Source organism: Diplotaxodon limnothrissa, linkage group LG7, assembly GCF_057381915.1.
Source record: "Diplotaxodon limnothrissa isolate DT_005_m linkage group LG7, D_limnothrissa_male_GT1.1, whole genome shotgun sequence".
NCBI classification, from domain to species: Eukaryota; Metazoa; Chordata; class Actinopteri; order Cichliformes; family Cichlidae; genus Diplotaxodon; species Diplotaxodon limnothrissa.
Genome location: NC_140602.1, coordinates 7,512,904 through 7,524,012, shown reverse-complemented (window position 1 = coordinate 7,524,012; position 11,109 = coordinate 7,512,904).

Here is an 11,109-nt window from a genome sequence, read left to right as displayed (position 1 = left end):
TCCCTGGTTATGTTTTTGCCAGCACTGTAGTATATATACTACACTATATATAATGGGCAAAATAAATATAACTAGAAATTAAGTCTGCACGACATATTTTGCAACAGTTCCTACAGCAAAAAATTGAAACATGTTACCCAGCATGTATGTTGGTTTACTTTAAAATGTTTGCCTTTCTTACACTGCAACACAAGCTCTCTTAAAGGTTATGTTAAACTTTCTAAGCAGCAGAAGCATTACACCAGGATCTACATTACACAATTATAAACCTTGATTAACCATACCTTTTGTTTTATTAAAATTAGCCCATGAGTGTTAGTGCTCTCTTGTTCTTTATGTATGGATAGAGAAAAGTGATTCTACAGGGATAAATAGGTACTGCAGGGGTCCTAGAGCACAGACTCATCCTCCCCCAGGTGGTGCCACAACCTGTGGTGGCACAGAGGCAGGGGCCGTGACCACAGCCTTTCAGTTGGTGCTACCCCAACAGGAGAGATGAGGATTGTGATAAAAGGGTACCCCCGAGGCCTAGCCTGCTTCTACTGTTGTTTGCAGGTGCACTGTTAGTGGGGCACCAACAGTAACACACAGGTGATAAAGCTGGAAAAGAGCAAATCAACAGAAGAATGAAACAGGGCCTCCATCTGGCACAGCTGTTCATTGTAAAACACTCTCTGTTGCTTTACTATTAGGATTTACTGAGTTTAAAAAAAAAATACTATACTGGGCATTTATCCCTCAGGATGACTGTCAGATAAAATGCAAAGCAAGAAAACTAATAAATTTGCAATAAACATGATATAATCAAAATTATAAATCATAATGTTTTGCAACTGTGCCAGGTAACAGAAAAACAGGTGCACTAGGTACATAAAACATATTTAGATGTTTTGAAGTCGTTAACTTTCTGGTAATATAGAAGGGTTTGGGGATACTTGGCATAATTTCCATAATGGACCAAAACTGGAATGCTTTTTCTCCCCTTTTTCTAAGAAGCACAGCAGCTAAATTTCCTACCTCTGGAAAACACTCCGTCTTGGCTTATCGCAATATGATATTTACCACCCAGATTCAACAAGCAACACAGCCATTTAGCCTGTTAAGCTCAATGTACTGCCAGGCAGACAGCAGCTGGAGTACACACAGATGAAATTGTACAGGCAACATTTGGCATTCATAGGACATTCCCAACAAAATAAGTTTTTGCTTGGCCAGATGGGTAATTGATGACAACCACGGCAATGGTTGAAAGCAATGCTTTTGATGCCATAGAGAATGTGTACACTGAGGACAGAAGAGGTGACTGCATGCTACCTGCCCGGTGTTATTTCAGGCCTGGATGGAAGGCAGAGTAATTTGTTCCTTTCATGGACAGATGGAAAGCAGAGTGACAGATGATTCACTTTACTTCATCTTCTCTTCGCTGTTATGTGTCTAATCCTACTGCTGCTCCCTTGTTAATGTCTATAGTGACACAAACAAACAAGTACAAATTCTGTCCCCCGCTGTAGTACTCTTGTGGTGATGAGTATTCAGCTCATTTAAGCAAAAAAAACTGTGAGAGAATGAGAGAAAATCAAGTCTCAATTTTGCACCTAGAGGCAAAATTGAAAATACTGCTATTTTCTGTCAAGCATATGAAACAACAAGCAGTGTTGTATTTAAGATTGTGTATTGTAATGTATTATGATAAGGGTAGTGATACTGATATGTTAATTTGCAAGAGGCGGTTAAACATTGTGGTTGTTTGCAATGTAGTCAGTTTGCCCAATATGCTGTAGGGTAGTTTGTTTGTGTAATATCTTAATATCTTAACATGCAATGTTATCCAGTGAATATACTGAAATAAAAATACTTCATAGTCCACTGTGATGTACAATAAGGGGGGATAAATCACCTGGGAAAAAGAAATATTTAAAAAGTAATTATGTTATAATCTATGCTCCCTGGCTTATCAGCTTCTTTTGTTGCAAAATAGAACAAAAAATAACATGAATGCATAAACAAAACACAAAAAAGGAAAGAAAAGAAAATCATCAGTGGCATCTAAACCACAACAAACCCCAACAAAAAGACTGGCACAACATAATGAGGATGGTAATCTGTGTGCTCTGATTGAAGGAAGATGATGTCTTAGTTAACAGGGTTTGATGTGCACACTAAAACAGGTCAAAAGATGAATCTGTACTGAGCATATGGTGTAGTGAAATCACATTCTTAGAGGAACATGTTTTTTTTAAACTTCTTTGGGCCAATCACAGAGACTCTTGCGTTTGAGGATCAGGTTTGTTTACATCCTTGAGCTCCTGCTTACATTAGCAAACACAGTTCTCATACACTACAGTCCCACTTGCTCGCCCATGATTCAAGTATTTTATAGCTGATGATCATTTTAATAGTTCCCAAGATAATGTGTCTGATACATAATGATAACATCTCAAGGGATCACAAGAATAATCCTCTGGGAATTTTCTCCTCAACAGTTATCCTGCCAAATGAGAGAAAGCACAGATTTTCTTTGTGCAGAGAGAGAGAGGGAGACAGACTACTGTGAAGCACGAAGCCACCAGTCAAAGCATATCATGTCACTTGCAATATTCTTGCTGAGAAAGTTTCCTCCTGGCCTATTTAAGATAGAGATAAAAAAATTGGTGCCATTATTATTTTATTATTTTGCCCTTGCCCACTATGTCTCCACGAACTGCTTGCACCAGGGTATAATCAGTGAAGGTATTGGGGATTAGTCCCTCTTTGCCACGAAGGTCGGTATATTTCTTCTCCTGTGGGAGTCACTGTTACCACATCTGAGGCAATGAGCCTCATCCGATGTTCCCACTGCACTAATGAGTTATGGTGGCGACTGCACACAGACCACCAAATTTCTGCAACGCTGAACACACGCTCACATCCAGACGCATGGACTGGACACAGATAGATGCTCCCTGTACATGAGTGAGCATACATACTCCCAACAGTGAGGACTGAGAGGAAAAGCAAGGGGCTCTGCACTCAGACAATAGTCTGATAAGGGACAACGTCAGCTTTGCTTTCACCTGCTAGTCAAACAGGGAGGGAAAGAGTTGGTCTAAAATAGCTGCAATACTAAGTACATTTCAAAGCTCGGAGGATATAAAGAAACCCTGCTGGTAATTGAGCGTTTTATTATGGACATAATGGACCTTTCTGACCTGTCATGTCACTTAGAGATCTAGACAAATGGATTGTGTTGGCTGTGATTCATGGATATAGAATTTTTGTTCTTGTACGCATGTATGCAAACAGTTGCTGCTCTTATTCATTTTGTAGTAAAATTAAGCAGTGATAGTGATGCACCAGGTCTGAGAATGTTCAAAGAAATGTAGACAGAGAAACAGGGTCCAGTATACATATCTATTTTTCAACATTTGTCAAGTTACCCCCACTGTTCCTTTGTGGCAGACATTCACCTTGCCAGTACTCAGGATGGCACCACCTGTCAAGGCTTGCCTTGGGCCTCAGACAGAGCCCTCTGTGGTGGAGACTGGATTTTGCGGCGGATCAGTGGGATTTATGTGGACAAACAGACTGCCACTGTATACTTCCACGTATGCTGCCCAAAACTCAATTTGGTTGTACTGCGACTCATCTCTACCTGCTTGAATCCTGATGAGGACAGGGACAGTGGGGGGATGAAAGGAAAGCAACGGGGACAGGGTATTTCAAGTTCAAGTCTGCAGTGATTTTATTCAGCTCTTTCTAGGTACTTTAAAAGGACTGTTTCTACTTGAGGGTTTCACTGATATATGAACTTTCTTTTTTAAATTATTACTGCAGCTCAAATTATTAGCTTGACCTTTACATAAGAACATGAGGTTTGGTCATTAATGTGGACCAGTATGCATTAGCTGACAGTCGTTGGAATGGCAGATGACATAAACTTGTTTTGACCTTGCGCAGCCATGCGTGACTGGATCTTTCAGAGTAAGTACACTTGATGTCAGGGGTATGAAGCAGAGCCACAATCAGCATCTGCATCTGCTATATCTGAAAAAAAAAAAAAAAAAGAATACTGAGGCAGTGTAAGTGGGTGACTTTTTTGTCCCCTTTGTCCATTAAATCCGTGCAATATTTGTTGAGATATTTCTGTGTGTATTAAAGTGGTCGATAGAGCCACACTGCTAACACTGCATCAGAAATGTACAAATAATCATATAAAACCGTCTGGAACTATTTTAGCCATATAAAATGCAGTTCACAGTTGGATTAAAAAGTCAGTGAATGGAATATAAATGCAACTGATGACTCATGGGAAAGCAGAACTGCAGAACAAGATTCAGTGAAGTCCTGAGATCAAATTCAACTTGTAAAAAAATAGACTTTAGCTACATGACGTGTAACGGCAGATTTGTAATCATGACTTTTTTTTTACACCAACAATGCTGATTAAGCAATGTCTTATTTGTAGTTGACAGTGATTTATTGAACTGCTTCTGTGTTAAGGGGGATAGTGATGGACAGTGACAGGGCTATGGGTGAGTGTGTGTATGTGAATGTGTGTGTGCTCGAGCAAAGCCCGCATAATGCCTGACCAAAGGCTCTGACACACACATCCACACACAACCTCTTCCTCAAGATAACAGAAACACTTTAAGTTGGTTATGGAATAGAGAAAGCTCTACTGGAACTTAAATTCAAAAGTTTCTGCTTGAAGTCGAGTTGAAATTGTGCGACAGGTCCACATAGAAACCAAAGAAACAACAACAACAACAACAAAAGAATATTGCTGCTATAATTTGGATGCAATTCGCATCATTTTGAAGAACATAATATGTTTGTATTGTTACATCCCCGCAGTATCCAGTAACTATCCCCTGTGCTATTGTGCCACTGTGAGATAACACCTATATATACACCTAGATTGAATGTTAGAGGAAAAGGGTGAGAGGAGGTAATTCACTGAGGTAATAAAGTAGACAGATCCCATCACAGAATTGAATTAGGCTCACAACAAAACTTCCAGCTTGCTGTTACTACCTGCCTCACACCTACTTTAAACTGTAAACAGTTTCATGTGTTCTGTACAAAGACAGACTTAGTTCATTCGCAGTGGTAGTGGTAGTGCAAACCTGTTCTATCAGCTATGTGTTAACATTGAGATGCTTTTTTACCTTCTAAAGGTTCGTAGCCATGTCTGAAACTCCATTGATGTTATCTAGTCAGGATTTTAGCTGATCGCCTTGTGCTATCAACTGCTGGAGCTGGAGAAAAAGTGCTTAGTTCCAAGGCGAAGCTGGTGTAGAGAGAACTGGAGAGACTTTATCAAGGAAAGCACAGCGGACAGGATAGGATAAACCCAGCTATGTTCAGCACTCCATCGCCTTTTCAACATTAGTATTTACCTTCAGAGAGTTCCCATCCTGTGTAAAAGCCTGGTGCCAGTACCGATGTATGGATGACCCAAGGGCGATGATGATCTTTTGCATTATGAAGATCACATGAAGACTTGTCTTAGCAAACGTTCTTCTTTTCATCCTTCCTTCTTTGCTGTTGATCACAGGAAAGAAGGAATAAAAATATAGCTTGGTGTACTCTTATATGAAAATATGAAAATGTTGTAAGAGACAAGATGTCTGTGAAGGTTCTCAGTCATCTATAATCTAGTTTTGAGATCCCTTCCCAGACGCCTTAACACCCACTCACACCCTGGGCCATCTGACCTCAGGAAATCACATGATAGGGTGGGGCTAGGTTTCACAATGAGCTCACCCGAAACCCTGACTGATTGTGACCCACACCCATTTTCACACCTTGGCTCATGTGATTAGGTAGAGGATCATCAGGGGTTCCTTTTGTCCCTCTTTGGGGGGATACTCCCACGGGGTTTAAATCTGGGACTCTCCACCATTTGACCCTAGAACTGAAGAAGCTTCTCGGATGAGAGGTGAAACATCTTCAAGAAGTCCAGACGCTTTTCTTTCCAAGCTCCTTAGACTAAGAGCAAAGATCTGTGTGTCATTTTGTCTTTGTTGTCTTTGTTTAGTCTGCTTGTAGTTCTAATTCTGTTGACCAATATGTTTGGAGATGCAGGTGAACATCCATCCATCCATTGTCTTCTCTTTATCCAATTCAGGGTCGTGGAGGGGCTGGATCCTATCCCAGGGAGGCAGGGTACACCATGGACATGTCGCCAGTCTATCACAGGGCTAACAGAAAGAGACAAATAGTCATAATCACAATTTAGAATCATCAATTAACATAACCCCATTAACTTTAAATCTTTGGACTGTGGTAGGAAGCCGAAAGAACCCACGCGAACACGGGGAGAATATGCAAACTCTACAAAGAAAGGCCACAGTCAAATGGTGAAGTTGAATTTAGGACCTTCTTGCTGTGAAGCAACAGTGCTAACCACAACGGCACCGTGCTGCCCTGCAGGTAAACAGTCCGTGTTTAGTGGAAAAGAATGCATTTGCTGAAATGCACTGCAATAACTAAATAAATATCATCTTACAATGAGTAATTTTTTATTATGTTTTTAAAAGTTATCTACATTGGTAGTGTTCACCCTTGTTATATTAAAAAGCCTTAAATTTTGGACCTATCATCATATGACCTTAATGAAAAAAATTCAATTATTACATCTTGGTGAACAAAACCCAATTCAGGTTAATGTCCTGTATTTCACATTTTGCCCATTGAATTTCATTTTTTGTATGACTCTATTTCATTTACACTGCCATTCACTGGCAATGAAATAACAAGACTCTCCTCACCCAACACAATAGTCCTCATTGGTTAATATTAAGACCTATAATACGTTTGAAATTAAGTGACCCCTAGTGGCCATTTAATTAAGTGCTTGTGAAATGTTTTGTTAAAATACTTGGATGAAACTCAGCACATGGGGGACCTAAAATGTGTGTAGTGATAATCTAGATACTTCTCCAAAACAAGCAGTTTGAAACCTTGGCTTTTGAGTGTAAAACCAGTCAAAATGCAGGGATGTGTTTGTGCAACCACTATCCAAATAACCCTCTGCTGCACACTTTTTGTCCCCTTTAGAGCAGAAGCAATCCTTTATGTTATTTAAAATACACTTATATGTGTTTCAAATTGAAAAAATGTAATATGATTGCTTAGTTGCTGGAAAAAACTGGCTGTGTACAAGTGTGACACTGCTGTGTTTCAAACAAAAACAGAGACACCCAGTAAGCTGCTGCAATACAAAAGAGCAGCAACATTAAAATTCAGCAATTCAGCCATTGTCTTTTTACACGCTGGGGAGTTGGTCTAATGTGACACTGTTGTATGTGTGTAACATGTTTCCTCTCACAAGTGGAGGCTAACTTGTCAGCCCTAATCTCTGGGCTTTCTCCCCAGTGGCTCTCTGCAGGCTCAGGACAATCAACACTTGTTTCTGTCGGAGCAAAATAAGTAGTGGGGAATCTCTGACACAATGCTGAGGCACCTCTAGGTTCAGTCATCCGTCTCTTCCCTAGGATACCCCATGCAGGCACAGTGCAAGGAACAATTAGATGGAATACATGGTATGTTTGGTGGTCAACTATTCCTTTAATTTTTAGTAACTGTCTTTCGTCTGGGTAGCTTCTTGCAATATTTATGAAGCCAGCGTTTGCTGCAAACAAGATATATATCCTCTAGACTAATTGGGCTTTAATGACAGTCAAGGATGACCCAGGTAAATGACAGTTCTAGGCTTTGCCGATGTACTGTTAGATGAACTGCTGCAAGTTCTGAGCCTGTATAAAAGTCAGCACAAGTTTCAGTTTCAGAAAACTGACACAGATAATCCAAATGTTTTAAATTAAACCAAATGCACGAGTAAAGGAAAGGTCACAATTACATGATACATAGAGTTATTTAGTAAAACAAAAGGCAGTGTTATTTGAAGATTATATCCTGGTATATCTTGAGGACACAACAAGCCAACACTTCAGAGTCAAATGTGGCATTATTGATACAGATAATCTAAGAAGTCAGAGCTTCGATAGTTATGGCCCATTGCTTTCCAGTTTTGGAAAAGTTAGACGTATGCTGTATTTCTTGGTACATATTTTCATAGAACATGTCAGATTAAAAAAATAAAAAAGAAGAAGCAGAAGAGAACAGTTTGATTTCCTGTGTCCTGTTCATTGCATCACAGATTAGAGTCTTGGGAACTATATGCAACCTTGATTATGTGTAGGTCAACTGAATGGGTGAGTATAACTTATTCAGGGTGATTACTGTGGAAAACAAAGCAAAAGCTTTAAAGCATGTTTTTTGGGACCAAGGAGCTCTACTCAGTGATGTACTGGTGACTTATGATCCAAATTGTGCTCTTAAAGTGATTGATGCAAATTAGAAGAAAAAGGAGAGAAGGGGAGGCTGAATATCTATCTGGATTACTTTAAAAAAATACTCAGTATAATACTTTCAAGAGTTGGGGAAACAATATGGCTCTCCAGCCCAGATTTTTCTTCTTCAGATTGGAACAGCTGAAGCATGACATTGATAAAACATTTAATAACACAGTGAGGAAGTAAAGGAGACTTTGTAATGTCAGTGGAAGAGCGGGGAAACTTGAATGATATTCACTGTCATTGAACATATAAACTATAGTCTCTTGGAGGGAGAATAGACTTTATAACAAGGAGGGAAAGATAGAGTGCCAGAGAAGTTGTGGGGCTGAAACCACAAATCTTTTGCACATATTGTGGAAATGCTATTGCATTTTTAACTATGCTGGATGACAACCAGACACAGCATGGACCACGTTTTGGAAATTTTAAATGATTTTTTGTTTTCAAGTCTTCTTGTCTGTTAAGTTTAGAACAACACTGGCCACAAGAAAAAAGAAATGAAAAAACAAAACAAAAGCCAAGTTTGCTCATCATGTGATGCATTTTGAAAATCGAACAAATTTCATGTGAAAGAGTACTAGTTGTAAAGTAACCCCCTGGATCCTTGCAACACAGGAAATAATGTTTTTTTTTCGTTGTTTTGTTCCTCTGTGTTCCACATTTGTTTTTGCGTGATATGTTTTGACTTGCATGATCTGAAACTGTGGAATAAAAATATGCTTTATGCCAGCTGGTTTTCCTTTTTAATTCAAAAAAGTGGCCCCCAATGGAAAAGAAATGCTTGAATCCTCGCATAATGGGCCCCCTCACAAGGTCTTCTCAGCAATGGCCTTCAGGGTGGCTGGCCTACAGAAAAAAAGGGGGGGAAAAGCAATTTTGTGTTTGGTTTAGTGTTGGAGTCCAGGGGCTGAGCGATATCTATCACCACAAGAACATTTTGTGCTTTGAAACCTCATAGTGGCTGTAGCCGACAGGAAATGAGAGAGGGTTTTTCATTTCCCTGTTGCTATCTCCACTCACAAACTAAATAAGGACCCCTTTGCCACGGGACCCTGATTACATCTACCTACTATTCGCATTGCAAAAGGAAGATGGCAGTTCTGTAATCATGAATGTAATCTACATCATGAATTTCATATTCATGGTAGATGCTAAAATACAACAGGGTCAAGAGATTGAGAGAAGAAAAAAAGAGGCCTGGTAAGATAATTGATTTCACTTTGGGGACAGTCTTGGTTCTGGTGGGATGTGAAAAGGATGGAGTGATTGACACATTGGTAAGCTGTGAAGATGTATGCTGAATGATGGATAGATGTCATCACTAAAGTAACAAGCAAGTTGTCTGATTTTTATCACCTTATTATGTTGTCATGGCCGGTGGAAGCACAAATTGCACATCTCTTGCCCTCATGTAATTTCCTGTTTCTCTCCTTGTACCTTCTCTGTTTTCTGTTTCATTTGCTTAATCGATACATGCGTGTGCTCTTTTTTCACAATTGTCTCTGATTATTATTATTAGATACGTTTAGTATGCAAGCAGCAGAAGGAGGTGTTTTTAGGTGGGGGGTATACCTTCTCTGCAGTTATTTAATATTTACTCCTACTCTTTGTTCCTTATTTTTTGGCCTGCTTTTCCATCCACTCGCTGTTTATTACTGCAGGGTTTCTCTCCCAAGACACCTCCCACATGCCCTGTCCCATTTGTCTCTCTGATTAATATAAAATCTTCTCCCACTAGGCTCACTATTCCAGTGAAAAACCAAAACAATTGGTGGCTATTTGATTGGCCTTGGCCTTCATGGGTGCAAAGGGATTTAAGGAGAAAAAGCAAAAGCACTTGATCTATTCATCCATCCGCATGGAAATCAATGTGCTCTGTCTTTTAGACACACCCCCAGTGGATGCTCACTTTTTTTTTTTTTACCACAGGATTCCTGCCTATTGTCTGAGTCAGCTGCGCAAGTTTAAAGTGGAGACCTGCGGGGACCTAGAGTCCCACAGATCCACTGAACACTGTCATCTGCGTAAATCCAAATGAAAACATTTGAAGATAAAAGACTATTATTCCTGAGAAAATTCCTAGTCTCAGAACTATTGCTGTTCAACGAGATTAGAGTGATTTGCTTATTCAGAAGTGGGGGGGCTGATTGACATCCGTGAAGGTGTCATGGTCTGGTTGGGCACCTGCAGGTCTCAGACAGCGGCTCCTCCTCCTTTAGGCAGAGTCCGGTTGCCCCTCCCTGGCTGACCACCTGTGAGCAATCGTGCCAGCGGTATATCAGACCTGCGCTCTCAACCACTCATCGCCTGAGTATCTGCTATTCCCATGTTAGTTCAGTGGAGCATCCTAAACCTTGTCTTAACGCCGTGTGATGACTGACCTGTCTTTTCTTGTCCTCAGCGATAGCACCCGGAGTGGAGATCTTGTTCCCCTCGCTCCCGTCCTCCTGGACCTGGGCCGCCAGCTGCTTACACAACGTGGCCTGCCGGCCCACCGCTCACCTGCCTGCCTCCCCACGCCTCGACCGCTTCCGGGTTTTCCGCTCCACCTGTCCCCTCCATCTGAAACCAAGTAAGGCAATTCAATTCAACTGCGGAGGATTATTGGTTGTCTGCTGGATCCCTCTGATCGTGATCTCCTCTTGTTCCAGTGCCCCCGGCCCCTACCCATACGGTAAAAAAATATATTTTAAAATACATTTTGAAATATATTTCAAAATATACAAAAAATGGCCAAAAAATATATGTGCTAAAATACATTTTAAAA